This window comes from Parasteatoda tepidariorum, chromosome 12 (genome assembly GCF_982258835.1).
Source record: "Parasteatoda tepidariorum strain Cologne lab strain chromosome 12, Ptep-v5.0, whole genome shotgun sequence".
Taxonomy (NCBI): Eukaryota; Metazoa; Arthropoda; class Arachnida; order Araneae; family Theridiidae; genus Parasteatoda; species Parasteatoda tepidariorum.
Window position 1 is genome coordinate 59,311,137 of NC_141766.1, and position 17,832 is coordinate 59,328,968.

The following is a 17,832-nucleotide window of genomic DNA, read 5'->3' on the forward strand; positions in this document are numbered from 1 at the left end:
AAAAGAAACTTATAAAAAATTAAGACATACAAGAAAAAGTAGAAGATATAAAGTAAAAAGTGCGTAATATAAGCAAATTGAAAAAAGGAAAGACGCTTCGGAAAATAATAAATAAAATTTACAAAAAACTTTAACGCATAAAGTGAAATAAAACTGTAATATATATCGTGCTAAATTAAAAATAATGCACAAGAAAAATAGACTTTAAAATGTAACGCACGGGAAAAGGAAAAGTTTCCCGCTGAGCAAAATGACGTTTAAAAGTTATGCATTAGAGTAAACTCGTAAAAGAAAAATAAAGCTTAAAAATAACACAGAAAAAATAAATGAGTGAAAGTAACACTTAGAAGTAAATTTATGCATATGAAAAGCAAACGCGTAAAGGAAACGTAACGCATAAAGATGTAAACGCATAAAAGAGGTAAGGCGAAAATTTGAATAATGGGCAAATTTAAAAGTAACGTCTAAGGTAAGACAACTTCTTAAATGAAAATTTAAGAAAAAAAAGCGTAAAAGTAAAGCAGAATTAAAGTAAACGTAATGCTCAGAAAAATAAAGTAACGCAACAAGAAAAGTAACTTGCAAAAAATACACATAAGTAAAGTCTTAAGAGAAAAGTAAGGCGTTGCAATAAACTTTAAAAAGAACGGATAAAAATGAAAGAATTATAGTAACCCATAAAGAAAAGTAAAGCGTAAAAATTAATTGATGCATGAGAAAAACACGCGTAAAATACAAAAATGCGTGAAATTAACTCCCAAGAAAGGTAAACACGTTAAAGTTATTGTAAAGAAAAGTAACACATAGAAAAAAAGGAGCGAGTAAAATAGAGAGTAAAGGAAAGCGTTAAATATGGAGTAAAAAATAGAGTAGATAAACGCATAAAAGTGAAAGCAGCGCATAAGAGAAGAAAAAAAACGTAAAAGTACTGCATAATAAAAATAAATGCTTAGATGTAACGCATAGGATAAGTAGAAATGAAGCAGATGAAACGTAAGAAAAATAAACGAGTAAATTTAAGGAAAGTGTATTAAAATATTAAGGGAAAAATGAAGTAAAGCAACGTGTAAATGCAACGTATCAAAAAAGTAAAAGTGTAAATGTTTTGCTTAAAAAAAAGTAAGGCGAAAAAGTATTGCAAAGAAAAGTAAACGCTTAAATTTAGTGCGAATTATATCATAAAGCGTAAAAATAAAAATAATACATAAGAAATATAAAAGCATGAGTGTAACGTTTAACATTGTAAATGTAACGCATAAAAGTAAATGTGTAACATAACGCATAAAGAAAAGTAACGCGTAAAATAAACGATAAAATTAAACATATAAGGAAAAATTAGACGTGAAATATTATGCGCAAAATTAAAAGTATCGTGAAAGAAAAGAAAATTGTTTAAGTAACTCATAGGAAAAGTTAGAATTGCGCATAATAAAAGTAAACACTCAAATGTAACACAAATTAGATACCAAATGAATGTACTAAATAGATACCAAATTTATATACTATGCATTATTAGGCAAACTTTGAAGGAATGGTGTAAACAGTCCTTGGTAAAGCTTAAAGATAAGCTTTACCACAAGAATAGTTAAATTATATTCTTTTATTCAGGTAAAAGTTTTATTGATATATTGTGTATTGTTTTATTAATTCCTCTAAGTTTTAATGAGTTATATTAAGTTTATTTGAAAGCTTTCAATTATATAAAAGGGTTGTTTTTCAGGATCCAAAGAAAAAAGTGTATCTGCTAGTATTTTAATATTAGAATAATATTGGTAAGTGTTAATTTCGATTTTATGATCGACTTGATAGGCCAGTTCCACTTACTGTTTTACGTATTCACATGAAGGTATGTATTTCCTTACATAAGGTAAGCTTTTACTGTTTGATGAGATAGGTTTCTTTTTTCCCTTTTTTTAAAGTTACGTAACGTACCTAATGCGATTCTATTAATTCGTAATTCTAAAGAAGTAAAATAGTTTTTGCGTTGTTAAAAACAATAGACCAAGTTTAGTCGAGTTTTTTTCTCCGGTTTTTAACATTTTTGTTCAAACGTTTATCCTTTCTCGCGTTTATTGTTGCATTGTCCCCCCTTTTTTTTGTGGATTCGTCTATTTAATTTTTTATAGTTTTCGTCTATTTAATTATTCGTTCATCTGTGTATTTTAACGGTAATTTACGTTCCTGTAAATTTTTGACTCGAATTCATCAATTTTTGTTACAGCCACTTGAATTATGCGTTTAGATTAATCTTTAACGCCTTTTCTGTAAAATTTTTATCACTGCTATATTTCTTTAATACATTTTTCCATGTTTTAATACGTTCCCGTGAAATTTATTTTTGTTTCCTTTTTCCATTCTAGTTGTTCCTCATCTTTTTATGATAGTAGTATTCTGCTTTTTAGAGTTCGATTTTTCACTTATTCATTTATCCGGGTTTTTTTTTCTTTTTGAGTTTCTCTTAAATTCATTTCCTTCCATTTAGCCATATTTTAGTTCGTTTCGGTGAGTTTGGTTTTGGTGTCTATTTTTCACTTTATCATTGGTTTTCCGAAGGTCATTGGTGTTTTTCTTTTCATCTCGATTTCGTGTTTGTCTTCCATTTATTCCTGGTGTTTTGTTTATCTCCTTTTCTTAGTGTTCATTTTCAGTGCTTCCATTGTTTTTGTTTTAATTTTTTTATTATGTTTATTTTCCATTTGTTGTTGGTATTTCATCTTGTTCGTCTTCCATTTCTCGTGGAGGGGTTTTCTATTGACCTTTTAATTGTATTTGGCTTTTCGTTTGTTCACGGTGCTTTGTTTTTCGTCTTTTCATTGTGTTTTCAGTTTATTCATGGTATTTTCCGGTTTTCAGTTGGGGAGTTTTTTTCTTTCATTTTTTCGTTGTTTGTTATCCATTTTTTTTGTTGTTGTTGCTTTTGTTCATGATATCTCGGTTTAATATTTTCAATGTATTTGTGTTTATTCGCAATGTGTTTGTTCACAGTGCCTTTTTTTGTTCACAGTTCTTGGTGTTTTCCGCTTTTTTTTTTTTTCTCTTTCAATATGTTTCTTTTCTGTTTGCTTATGGTATATTATTTTCACTTTATTCATGGTGCTTAATTTTTCGTCTTTTAATTGTGCTCGTTTTTCGGTTGTTCATTGTTTGTTTGTTTTTTTCTTTTTATTGTGTTCCCTTTTTCATTGTTAGTTTTAGGTTTTTCATTGTTTTCCATTTTTGCATTTTTTCCCCCTCGTTTTACATTGTTTTTTCCGTATTTTTATTGTTTATTTCTTTTTTTTTTTTCTTCACGCTGATTTCTTTTTCGTCTTTTCATTATATTTCTCTTTCAATTGTCCATAGCTGTTTATTTTTCGTCTTTTCTTTGTGTTTCTTTTATTGGTTTATGGTGGGTTTTTTAATGTTTGCATTTAGTTTGACTTACATTTCCTAATTTATTATTTCCATTTTCTTCGTATTGTTTTTCAGTTTTCCTTCCATCATTCGTTTTTGCATGCTTCTTGCACTTAATTTTTAAATAGTTTAATATTTCGAAGTTTGCTTCCCATCTTCTACGAAATGAATAATTTTTAACACTTTATGGCAAGGTGATTTTAATACAACATGTTTTAGTTTTTATAGGATCATTTTGCTCAGTAGTCCGAGTCATTAGGACCGGTTTGGATGATTTAAACATGGATAATCGAGTTGCTGTACATATTTAGATGCCGATCTATCGAATCGAATCACATTTGAAGACTCTAAAACTTTTGCTGTAAGTATAGAATTTTCGTTCGGTTTCATTTTTTTAACTGCTTTTGAAACCTGCAGACAATAAATTAAACTTTATACTTTTTAAACCAATTTTTCGCAACCTTAGGCGCAGTAAAATAGTTTACTTTTGACCATTCTTGCATGAGTGAAAATCCGAGATGATTGTCTGTATTATTCTGTTCTGATAAAATCTGCTCTAGTTCAAAAATAAATCTTACTTAGTTCCGAAAAAAATACGTACTCCAAAGAGTTTTATAAAAGTTTAAAGTACCTGCAGCATTCTCGTTTTTTATATTTTAATAAAGATCAAACTGAGAAAACAAACGATAATGTATTATTTAGTTTAATGAATAATTGAGTTGATAAAAATTGGAATTTCTAATTCTTTTCAAGATAACGTTGTTCCAGAAAATATTAAGCTGAAATGTACTTTCCTTTGTATGTTTGACACCTTTTTCAAATGGTAAGGTTAAGAAATAGTGCAAAAAAAACTTACAAATTATCAAGGGGGGAAATATAGAAAGAAATTATTACAATATTAACTTTTTTCCATAAAAATTTTTGACTTGATATTTTTCATTGTTAGTGTCACTGAAAATAAGCAAATCACATCCTATGCTTAAGTGAGAACGAAACAAAGCACTATCTTGCTCTAATTTTAGCTTTTCTTGAAGTAATCAAATTTTAGAATTCTAAAAAACGAGTTAACTATTCAAAAAAATACAATTAGTAGATATTTCAATTCATTTTATAAAAGTTTGTAAACAGTATTCATTATTTCTGTTTTTCTGTTAAAATTCCGAAACACATAATTAATGTTAAATTTCCGAAACACATAACAGCAATTATTGTCCAATTTTTTCTTTTTTCAAACTTCTTTTTATAATTTGAAGTTATTTCAACTGATATTTTTTAGGAAAAATTTAGAAGATAGTGATTTAAATGACGTAAGCATGGCTCATAAACTTGTCTGATAAAATTAGTAAATCACAAACCCACCATCTTATGTCCTTACAAAGCAATTAAAATATTCCCATAATATTGCATAAGTGTTTATGTAATAATAATCAATATGTGATATTTTTTCAGCTTTTGAAAACTTCATGAAAGACAAATTCAACCAAGACTTGACATCTTAGCTTTTTAAAGGTAAGCAATATAAGAGAAGAACTTAATAATTTTCACGTTCATACTATCCAGCATTGATATAAATTTTCAAGCAAACAAAAAGAGTATGCAATAAAAAGAAAGTTGAAAACATAAGCTCACCGGACAAAAAATTAGTCACCCAAGCGCCAATCACCGCGATGAATCTTTAGGTTTCGTTAGAAGACGCAGCGGTCAAATAATGTGCTCAACTGCTTGCACACTGCTTCAACGCAATCAAAGTCAAGCAGCTATCAGCGAGATATTTTTTCTGAAGTGAAATTATGTGTAAATATAGGTAAGTGTAAGGATGTAATAGAGTGGCAAAACGGAGCAATTGTGTTTGGCCATGCCCATGGTCATAAGGTGAATTAAGTGACTGAATTTTTTAGTTTTTTAATTCTGACTGTTAATGTGTCTACAAGCAGTGGTGTAATACATGTGGTCACGAAAAAGATCCTGCATGAAAGGGATCAGAAACGTGTTTCTTGACTTCTCAATCAAAATCACTTCCAAACCCAACAGGAATTGCTTCAGTAAGTAAATGAAGGTCCATTCCAAACTGTCAGTGTGAGAAAATATTGCGACGGGAGCTGCATGCGTAGAACATTTGGAGTCGAACCTCTTGTAAGAGGCCATTGTTCGCAAAGGCACTTGCTGACTGGCCGAATGAATTGTGGTATGACGAATCACGTTTTTGCCTTTATTCAAAAGACGCATGTCATCGAGTGCAACAGAGAGCAGATGAAGCATTTCATCCTGACTGTGCACAAGGTCAGTTTCAGGCAGAAGGTGAGTCTGTCATGTTTTGGGGGAGTTTTTCTTATTATGGATGGGGCTCCCTCACTAAGGAGGCCACTAACACGAGCCAGCCTGTTTGAGTATTCTGGATAATCAGATGATGCCTTTCAGTCAACATCTTTATGAAAAGAGTGTGCCGACATCCCTATTTTTCAAGATGAAAACAGCAAAGTTCATAGGGCTGGAAGAATATGTGACTGATTTTATGAACGAACACTCAGACACTCAAATGCATCTCGTATGGCACGCAAAGCTACCCGAGATCAATCCCATTGAAAATTTGTGGGACATGTTGGAACAACAGGTAAAACGCCGAAATCAGCATCCTCGCAATTTGGTTACTTGGCAATTTGGCTCGCAATTTGGTTTGGTGTTACATGCTATAAAATGACGTATTTCATGATTTCACTAAGATTGACTAATTTTTTGTCCGGTGTGATTAACTTCGTATACTGAAAAGAAATTGCACTTAAACATTTCAACAATAACTTAAAACATTTTCAACAATAAGACAGCAAATTCTTCAGAATTGAAACAAAAAACAGTAGTTTCGTCCAGAAAATATTTGCGGCCTTCTAAACGTGTTAAGGCGATTTTTGAAAACATGGGCTCCCTTTGTGGAAAAAAAAAATCACGATATAAGTAAATAAAAACAATTTGTCTGCTGAAAGCATTTAAAATCTTAACGTAAGTTGAGTAATATATAAAAGCAGCACGCAAAATACAATAAATGGTAAAATTAAACATAACCTTTTATGCGAAAGAAAAATAAATGCGTGAAGAAAGCGAAAAAATAACTCAAAAGAAAAATAAGGCAGATATTCTGTTAATTAAATAAAAAAAAAAAAAATAGCGGGAAAAATAATGCATAAAAATATAAAGTAGATATTGTGTTAATTTAGTAAAAAAAAAAGACAAATATAGCGGGAAAAATAATGCATAAAGAAGTAAACGTGGAAATAAAATGCTTAAGAAAAGGAGAAGCGTAAATATAGGGAGTAAAAAAAATAAAAACGTAAAATGTACGGTAAAGGATAGCAATATAAATGAAAGCAGTGCGTAAAATTAATTATAAGAAAAGGGAAAGAAAGTATTACATGAAGAAAAAAAAAGGTAAATTATAATAAGGAGTAAATTTAGTATTAAATAAACTTAGAAACGAGTAAATGTGGCGCATGAAAAAACGAAGAAACAAAAGCAGCGCATAAAAATGTCAGCCATGTACAAGACGAAAAAACGCTTCGAGTAAAGTATAAAAGCTATGTCCAAAATACAATAAAATGTAAAATTAAACGTAACTTTTTATGCGCAAGAAAAATAAATGCGTGAAGACAGGCGAAAAAATAACTCATAAAAAAATATATATATATATATAAAGTAGGTATTGTGTTAATTAAATAAAAAAAAATATAGCGGGAAAAATAATGCATAAAAAATTAAGCGCGAAAATAAAATGCTTAAGAAAAGGAGAAGCGTAAATATAGGGCGTAAAAAAAATGAAAACGTAAAATGTACGGTAAAGGATAGCGATATAAATAAAAGCAATGCGTAAAATTAAAGGTAAGAAAAGGAAACAAAAGTATAACATAAAGAAAAAAAAACGTAAATTATAATAAGGAGTAAATTTACTATTAAATAAACTATTAAATAAACGTAGAAACGAGTAAATGTGGCGCATAAAAGAACGAAATAGAAGCAGCGCATAAAAATGTCAGCCATGTACAAAAAGAAAAACGGTTCGAGTATAGTATAAAAGCTATGTCCAAAATACAATAAAATGTAAAATTAAACATAACTTTTTATGCGTGAAGACAGGCGAAAAAATAACTCATAAAAAAAATATATATATATATAAAGTAGGTATTGTGTTAATTAAATAAAAAAAAAAACAAATATAGCGGGAAAAATAATGCATAAAAAAGTAAACGTGAAAATAAAACGCTTAAGAGAAGGAGAAGCGTAAATATAGGGCGTAAGAAAAATAAAAACGTAAAATGTACGGTAAAGGATGCGATATAAATAAAAGCAATGCGTAAAATTAAATATAAGAAAAGGAAACAAAAGTATAACATAAAGAAAAAAAAACGTAAATTATAATAAGGAGTAAATTTAGTATTAAATAAACGTAGAAACGAGTAAATGTGGCGCATAAAAAAACGAGGAAATAAAAGCAGCGCATAAAAATGTCAGCTATGTACAAGAAGAAAAAACGGTTCGAGTATAGTATAAAAGCTATGTCCAAAATACTATAAAATGTAAAATTAAACGTAACTTTTTATGCGCAAGAAAAATAAATGCGTAAAGACCGGCGAAAAAATAACTCATAAAATATATATATATATATATATATAAAATAGGTATTGTGTTAATTAAATAAAAAAAACAAATATAGCGGGAAAAATAATGCATAAAAAAGTAAACGTGAAAATAAAGCGCTTAAGAAAAGGAGAAGCGTAAATATAGGGCGTAAGAAAAATAAAAACGTAAAATGTACGGTAAAGGATAGCGATATAAATAAAAGCAATGCGTAAAATTAAATATAAGAAAAGGAAACAAAAGTATAACATCAAGAAAAAAAAACGTAAATTATAATAAGGAGTAAATTTAGTATTAAATAAACGTAGAAACGAGTAAATGTGGCGCATAAAGAAACGAAGAAATAAAAGCAGCGCATAAAAATGTCAGTCATGTACAAGAAGAAAAAACGGTTCGAGTATAGTATAAAAGCTATGTCCAAAATACAATAAAATGTAAAATTAAACATAACTTTTTATGCGCAAGAAAAATAAATGCGTAAAGACCGGCGAAAAAATAACTCATAAAATATATATATATATATATACAGGGTGTCTATAAAAGAACTCCGGGGTTTTGAGGCAAAATATTTTAATGAAATAAAAAACATACATACATGTTTTATACATGACTGAAAAGCTTACATTTTCAAGTTTTTTTTAACACTTAGTAAAGTTCTATATGAGCCCCGTTAGTGGCACGACAGACGTCTAAACGGTATTCTACCTCTTCCCATGTCCTGGCGAGCATGTCTGGGGGGACGGTTGCCACACAATTCGTTCCCTGAGATGTTGAACATCACGAATTTTCTCTGCATACACAAGATTTTTGATATGCCCCCAGAAGAAAAAATCCAACGGAGTCAGATCCTTGGAGGCCATGGAATAGGTCCCTCCCTTCCGATCCACCTGTTGCCGAGCCGAGCGTCCAATACCTCACGCACACGTAAACTGAAGTGTGGCGGGGCCCCATCTTGTTGAAAGTAAACTAAACCCTTCTCCGCCTCAATGTCATCTAACTGAGGAAAAAGATACTCCTCCAACATATCACAGTAGACATCACCTACCCGGCGACTTTTGCTTCAAAACACTTCCTGTTTCCTTAAATGCACTGAACCATTGACGAATGGTTTTGTCAGAAGGCGGGTTAACACCATAGTTACGTCGAAAGTTTCTTTGTACGGTAACTAAAGACTTCGTTTCTATGAGCCAAATAACACATTGAGCCTTTTGTTGCGGAGTCGCCATCATTTCAAATTTCGCGAAGTCATTTCAAGGTCAACGCCCTGCAGCTCCGCCAACAGTTTATACAAACATTCCCAATTGGTATGAGTAAAACTTTTTGAGCTACTCTTTACAGAGAAATCGACTAAATTTTGCTATCTTTTATAGTTAGTGAGATATGAATTTTTAAAACCCCGGAGTTCTTTTATAGACACCCTGTATATAAAGTAGGTATTGTGTTAATTAAATAAAAAAAACAAATATAGCGGGAAAAATAATGCATAAAAAAGTAAACGTGAAAATAAAACGCTTAAGAAAAGGAGAAGCGTAAATATAGGGCGTAAGAAGAAAAAAAACGTAAAATGTACGGTAAAGGATAGCGATATAAATAAAAGCAATGCGTAAAATTAAATACAAGAAAAGGAAACAAAAGTATAACATAAAGAAAAAAAACGTAAATTATAATAAGGAATAAATTTAGTATTAAATAAACGTAGAAACGAGTAAATGTGGCGCATAAAAAAAACGAGGAAATAAAAGCAGCACATAAAAATGTCAGCTATGTACAAGAAGAAAAAACGGTTCGAGTATAGTATAAGAGCTATGTCCAAAATACAATAAAATGTAAAATTAAACATAACTTTTTATGCGCAAGAAAAATAAATGCGTGAAGACAGGCGAAAAAATAACTCATAAAAAAATATATATATATAAAGTAGGTATTGTGTTAATTAAATAAAAAAAACAAATATAGCGGAAAAAATAATGCATAAAAAAGTAAACGTGAAAATAAAACGCTTAAGAGAAGGAGAAGCGTAAATATAAGGCGTAAGAAAAATAAAAACGTAAAATGTACGGTAAAGGATAGCGATATAAATAAAACCATTGCGTAAAATTAAATATAAGAAAAGGAAACAAAAGTATAACATAAAGAAAAAAAAACGTAAATTATAATAAGGAATAAATTTAGTATTAAATAAACGTAGAAACGAGTAAATGTGGCGCATAAAAAAACGAGGAAATAAAAGCAGCGCATAAAAATGTCAGCTATGTACAAGAAGAAAAAACGGTTCGAGTATAGTATAAGAGCTATGTCCAAAATACAATAAAATGTAAAATTAAACATGCAGTGGCGTAGCGAAGGGGGAGCAAGGGGGGGCATCATGCCCCGGGCGCTACTCACAAAGGGGCGCCAAATGGTCAACAAAACAAAATTGTTGGATAATTTTTATTTTCATTATAATTTATTTCTGGAAAATATATTTTAAATTTAGTGCCAGTGAAATATAATAAATGTTAATTCGTAAATAAAAAGGAACACTAATCAAACTGTAATAATATATTAATAATAGAAATGACACGTCTTTTCTAATGGCAGGGCTGACTCGACCTGTGTCTGTCAGCACTTCCTTATGGCATCTACGCTGTGTGGTTACATATATTATCTCCAAATATTTGCAGGGTGGGGTGCTCCAATTCTGTTGCGAAATATACTAACTTTTAGTTTCATAACTTCAGTTCATTTCTGATATGAAATCTTAAGGAGGAATGATCGTGTGCAGCTCAGATTACAAGATCCTAGAATGAATTTTAGAGAAGCGTTCCATGATCTTGAATCATTAGCGACTGAACTAGCCGAAATTCGAGACAAGCTCTGTGAAGAGGCAATAGAAAAAGCGAAGTCTCTTTGTGAAAAATGGGATATTGATGCAACAATACGTGTAAGACGCCGCAAAATGCCCGGAGAATTGGCTAGAGATGTCAGTCTTTCCGCAGAAAGTGAAATTTCTCGCGTTATGAAAAGCGTTCTTGATCATCTCCAACAAGAAATATATACAGGATTTACACGATTAAGTGACCTTAATTTCAAATTTGGATTTCTACTAGAGGTTGAAAATTTATTAAACAAGGATAATGTTGATAACGACCTTGAAAATTTTTTTTAAAAATTTGGGGGAATTTTATAATACAGATTTCAATGAAATAGAACTCTTTATCGAAGTATGTGACTGCAAAATGCTACTCCTCAGTAGAAAAGAAATAGAACTTAAAACTCCATTACAATCTCTTACTTTTATAATCCCGTATGGAGAAGATGTTTTTCCGAACCTGAGAGTGGCACTTCAAATACTCCTGACTATCTCAGTATCAATTGCTAACTGCGAATGGTCATTCAGCAAATTAAAATTAATTTTGACATATCTATGATCAACGATGGGACAAGATCGCCTAAGTGACTTAGCATTTTTAAGTGTGGAAAGAAAAAAATTTGAAATGATCAACTTTGATGAAAAGGAAATTTGCTTAAACAAAAGCGGAAAATTTATACATAGTAATTAGTTTTATTAATGTATTATAATCATATTATTAAATATATGTGTCTCCTTAAAGATAATAAATATTTACTTTTTTATTGTTTTAAAACTGCGTATTTTTAAAATATTTCTTTATAAATATGTAAAATAAATAATGGGTATCTTTTGAACTAATTCTAGATGATCATATACATTTCAAAATCTAGTCTTGTTTTTTCAACTACATTTTTTGTCTCAAATTTAATGCCTAGCTTGAGCCTATGACTTTATTTATTTTATTTAATTTATTTATTACTTTGCGAGTATATTTTGCTTATAATATTAGATGGTTTTCGAGTGAGGGGGGGGGCGCTAAAAAGGTATTGTGCCCCGGGCGCGAGTTAAGCTCGCTACGGCACTGTAAACATAACTTTTTATGCGCAAGAAAAATAAATGCGTGAAGACAGGCGAAAAAATAACTCATAAAAAAATATCTATATATATATCAAGTAGGTATTGTGTTAATTAAATAAAAAAAAAACAAATATAGCGGGAAAAGTAATGCATAAGAATGTAAACGCGAAAATAAAATGCTTTAGAAAAGGAGAAGCGTAAAAAAAAAATAAAAGCGTAAAATGTACGGTAAAGGATTGCGATATAAATAAAAGCAATGCGTAAAATTAAATATAAGAAAAGGAAACAAAAGTATAACATAAAGAAAAAAAAACGTAAATTATAATAAGGAGTAAATTTAGTATTAAATAAACGTAGAAACGAGTAAATGTGGCGCATAAAGAAACGAAGAAATAAAAGCAGCGCATAAAAATGTCAGCCATGTACAAGAAGAAAAAACGGTTCGAGTATAGTATAAAAGCTATGTCCAAAATACAATAAAATGTAAAATTAAACATAACTTTTTATGCGCAAGAAAAATAAATGCGTGAAGACCGGCGAAAAAATAACTCATAAAAAAAAAATATATATATATATAAAGTAGGTATTGTGTTAATTAAATAAAAAAAACAAATATAGCGGGAAAAATAATGCATAAAAAAGTAAACGTGAAAATAAAGCGCGTAAGAAAAGGAGAAGCGTAAATGTAGGGCGTAAGAAAAATAAAAACGTAAAATGTACGGTAAAGGATAGCGATATAAATAAAAGCAATGCGTAAAATTAAATATAAGAAAAGGAAACAAAAGTATAACATAAAGAAAAAAAAAACGTAAATTATAATAAGGAGTAAATTTAGTATTAAATAAACGTAGAAACGAGTAAATGTGGCGCATAAAGAAACGAAGAAATAATAGCAGCGCATAAAAATGTCAGCCATGTACAAGAAGAAAAAACGGTTCGAGTATAGTATAAAAGCTATGTCCAAAATACAATAAAATGTAAAATTAAACATAACTTTTTATGCGCAAGAAAAATAAATGCGTAAAGACCGGCGAAAAAATAACTCATAAAATATATATATATATATATATATATATATAAAGTAGGTATTGTGTTAATTAAATAAAAAAAACAAATATAGCGGGAAAAATAATGCATAAAAAAGTAAACGTGAAAATAAAACGCTTAAGAGAAGGAGAAGCGTAAATATAAGGCGTAAGAAAAATAAAAACGTAAAATGTACGGTAAAGGATAGCGATATAAATAAAACCATTGCGTAAAATTAAATATAAGAAAAGGAAACAAAAGTATAACATAAAGAAAAAAAAACGTAAATTATAATAAGGAATAAATTTAGTATTAAATAAACGTAGAAACGAGTAAATGTGGCGCATAAAAAAACGAGGAAATAAAAGCAGCGCATAAAAATGTCAGCTATGTACAAGAAGAAAAAACGGTTCGAGTATAGTATAAGAGCTATGTCCAAAATACAATAAAATGTAAAATTAAACATAACTTTTTATGCGCAAGAAAAATAAATGCGTGAAGACAGGCGAAAAAATAACTCATAAAAAAATATCTATATATATATCAAGTAGGTATTGTGTTAATTAAATAAAAAAAAAAACAAATATAGCGGGAAAAGTAATGCATAAGAATGTAAACGCGAAAATAAAATGCTTTAGAAAAGGAGAAGCGTAAAAAAAAAATAAAAGCGTAAAATGTACGGTAAAGGATTGCGATATAAATAAAAGCAATGCGTAAAATTAAATATAAGAAAAGGAAACAAAAGTATAACATAAAGAAAAAAAAACGTAAATTATAATAAGGAGTAAATTTAGTATTAAATAAACGTAGAAACGAGTAAATGTGGCGCATAAAGAAACGAAGAAATAAAAGCAGCGCATAAAAATGTCAGCCATGTACAAGAAGAAAAAACGGTTCGAGTATAGTATAAAAGCTATGTCCAAAATACAATAAAATGTAAAATTAAACATAACTTTTTATGCGCAAGAAAAATAAATGCGTGAAGACCGGCGAAAAAATAACTCATAAAAAAAAATATATATATATATATAAAGTAGGTATTGTGTTAATTAAATAAAAAAAACAAATATAGCGGGAAAAATAATGCATAAAAAAGTAAACGTGAAAATAAAGCGCGTAAGAAAAGGAGAAGCGTAAATGTAGGGCGTAAGAAAAATAAAAACGTAAAATGTACGGTAAAGGATAGCGATATAAATAAAAGCAATGCGTAAAATTAAATATAAGAAAAGGAAACAAAAGTATAACATAAAGAAAAAAAAACGTAAATTATAATAAGGAGTAAATTTAGTATTAAATAAACGTAGAAACGAGTAAATGTGGCGCATAAAGAAACGAAGAAATAATAGCAGCGCATAAAAATGTCAGCCATGTACAAGAAGAAAAAACGGTTCGAGTATAGTATAAAAGCTATGTCCAAAATACGATAAAATGTAAAATTAAACATAACTTTTTATGCGCAAGAAAAATAAATGCGTAAAGACCGGCGAAAAAATAACTCATAAAATATATATATATATATATATATATATATAAAGTAGGTATTGTGTTAATTAAATAAAAAAAACAAATATAGCGGGAAAAATAATGCATAAAAAAGTAAACGTGAAAATAAAACGCTTAAGAAAAGGAGAAGCGTAAATATAGGGCGTAAGAAGAAAAAAAACGTAAAATGTAAGGTGAAGGATAGCGATATAAATAAAAGCAATGCGTAAAATTAAATACAAGAAAAGGAAACAAAAGTATAACATAAAGAAAAAAAACGTAAATTATAATAAGGAATAAATTTAGTATTAAATAAACGTAGAAACGAGTAAATGTGGCGCATAAAAAAAACGAGGAAATAAAAGCAGCACATAAAAATGTCAGCTATGTACAAGAAGAAAAAACGGTTCGAGTATAGTATAAGAGCTATGTCCAAAATACAATAAAATGTAAAATTAAACATAACTTTTTATGCGCAAGAAAAATAAATGCGTGAAGACAGCCTAAAAATAACTCATAAAAAAAATATCTATATATATATAAAGTAGGTATTGTGTTAATTAAATAAAAAAAAACAAATATAGCGGGAAAAGTAATGCATAAGAAAGTAAACGCGAAAATAAAATGCTTTAGAAAAGGAGAAGCGTAAAAAAAATAATAAAAACGTAAAATGTACGGTAAAGGATTGCGATATAAATAAAAGCAATGCGTAAAATTAAATATAAGAAAAGGAAACGTAAATTATAATAAGGAGTAAATTTAGTATTAAATAAACGTAGAAACGAGTAAATGTGGCGCATAAAGAAACGAAGAAATAAAAGCAGCGCATAAAAATGTCAGCCATGTACAAGAAGAAAAAACGGTTCGAGTATAGTATAAAAGCTATGTCCAAAATACAATAAAATGTAAAATTAAACATAACTTTTTATGCGCAAGAAAAATAAATGCGTGAAGACAGGCGAAAAAATAACTCATAAGAAAAATATCTATATATATATAAAGTAGGTATTGTGTTAATTAAATAAAAAAAAACAAATATAGCGGGAAAAGTAATGCATAAGAAAGTAAACGCGAAAATAAAATGCTTTAGAAAAGGAGAAGCGTAAAAAAAAAAATAAAAACGTAAAATGTACGGTAAAGGATTGCGATATAAATAAAAGCAATGCGTAAAATTAAATATAAGAAAAGGAAACAAAAGTATAACATAAAGAAAAAAAACGTAAATTATAATAAGGAGTAAATTTAGTATTAAATAAACGTAGAAACGAGTAAATGTGGCGCATAAAGAAACTGCTGGCAGAGTTTAGTGCGTTGTGGAAAATGCCCAGCAAGCATAATGAAAAAGTCATCTTTTAAATAATCATAAATTTTATTAAGCAAGTAAAATCATAACTTAACTTAAACATCATAAAGGAAAACAATCTTCTCCATAACATGAGGTAACGAATTCAATAACATACAGTCATGAAAATTAAACGAAACAAAACTCCCAAATCCAATCTTGATTTGTTATATATATACAAAATAACAGTTGCATAATGAGGGTACTTACACACTCAAAATTAATACTATGCAAATTCTGTCTTTAAACTATTTTTAAATGTTCGAACTCCCTCTTTCAGAGGTTTTTCGAACTCGTGATCTCTGACTCTTACTCGAACCTTGTTCATTGAAATCCATAGTCTGACATGCGGCCCCATCGAACATTTCAAAATAAGTTCCTTTAATTTTATTTAATTCAGTCTTAGTTAAAACCTTAGTCAAAAAATCAGTCAAATTACTTTTACTTTTAATATACTTAATTTCGAATTTTCCCTCATTAAGCAAATTTCTCACGAAATGAAATCTAATATCAATATGCTTCGTCTTTAAATTTTCAACATTATTTTTACAATAATAAATTGCAGATTGATTGTCACAATACAAAACAGGTTTTTCAATTTTTGATATTATGTTTAACTCATTACATATGTTTGTAAACCATAAAAGTTCTTTAACCGTATCTGTTAAAGCTATAAATTCTGATTCCATGCTACTTAATGCAATACATTTTTGTTTGCTACATTTCCAACTAAAAGGAATACCTCCTAAGCATGTCAAATAACCTGATGTAGAAAATCTGTTTGTTAAATGACAACCCCAATTTGCATCTGAATAAGCTATCAAAGAAGAATTATTAAGATTTGATAAACAAAGTTTATGTTCTTTAGTATTTATTACATAATTCATTAAATCTACAACTACAGTCCAATGTTGGTAATTATAGCAATTCGAGAATTGTGACATAACGTTCACAGCATATGAAATATCTGGTCTGCTACGATTTGCTATAAAAGATAAGCATCCTATCAATGTACGATAAGGAAATTTCTTCATTATTTTATTTTCAACAATTTCATTTACTTTATTTGGCAATTTAAAACCTACTTTAATTGGTAACGTAACATGAGTTTTAGGTAATTCATTAAATCGTTTATATAATTTTTCAATATAAGTTTTTTGATGTAAATACAAATTACCGTTTTTGTTCTCAAAGTTAACACCTAACAAATATTTGACTTTTCCTAAATTTTGAATATCAAGTTTACTCTTAATCAATTTAATAGTTTCATCTAAAATAGTTTTAGTCTTACAAAATAACACCATGTCATCAACGTATACTAATAAAATAATGTTATTCATTTTATACACACAATTACAACATTTGAATTTTTCGAAACCAATCGATTTTAATATAGTATCTAACTCAGAATTCCATTCTCTACCTGATTGTTTAAGTCCATATATCGACTTTTTAAGTAAACATACTTTATTCATTTCACCTTCGATTTCAAAACCTGGAGGTTGCTTCATATAAATTACCTCACTAAGATTTCCATACAAATATGCTGCTTTCACATCTAGCTGTGCATACCTCCAACATAACATAGACACAAGAATAATAAATAGTAATCTAATAACAGAAAAATTCACAACTGGTGAAAATACATCAAGAAAGTCAACACCATGCTGTTGTCTAAAACCTTGTGCTACAAGTCTAGCTTTATATTGTTTAACTTTATTGTTTTCATCTCTTTTTACTGCATAAACCCACCTATTTCCTATTACTTTAGCATTGGGAGGTTTATCAACTATTTCCCATACCTTTCTTTCGTTCATAATATTTAACTCTTTTTCCATTGCCTTATTCCACTGATTTCTTTCTGGTAGTTTTTGTGCATCAGAAAAGTTTTTCGGTATTTCTACATTATATACCTCACCCTCAAATATATCACTTATTTGATTATCTACAAAAGAATTAGATGGCGAATATTCACTTTCGCTATCAGTGTCACTATGAGAAGAAGTTAAATTTTGAGTTTTACTTAAAGCTTTAAAATTAAATTTAGAATGATCAT

At 29.1% G+C, this 17,832-nt stretch overlaps 1 protein-coding gene across 1 annotated transcript in view; it reads left to right on the top strand.

The window, feature by feature from the left end:
* LOC147801111 (coatomer subunit gamma-1-like) overlaps positions 1-17,832 on the top strand; it is a 66,408-nt gene that overhangs the window by 39,516 nt on the left and 9,060 nt on the right. The window contains exons 8-9 of the mRNA XM_087155852.1: positions 1,721-3,754; positions 4,843-4,902. The gene's annotated coding sequence lies outside the window, so the exon portion shown is untranslated. The remainder of the gene's footprint in view (positions 1-1,720; positions 3,755-4,842; positions 4,903-17,832) is intronic.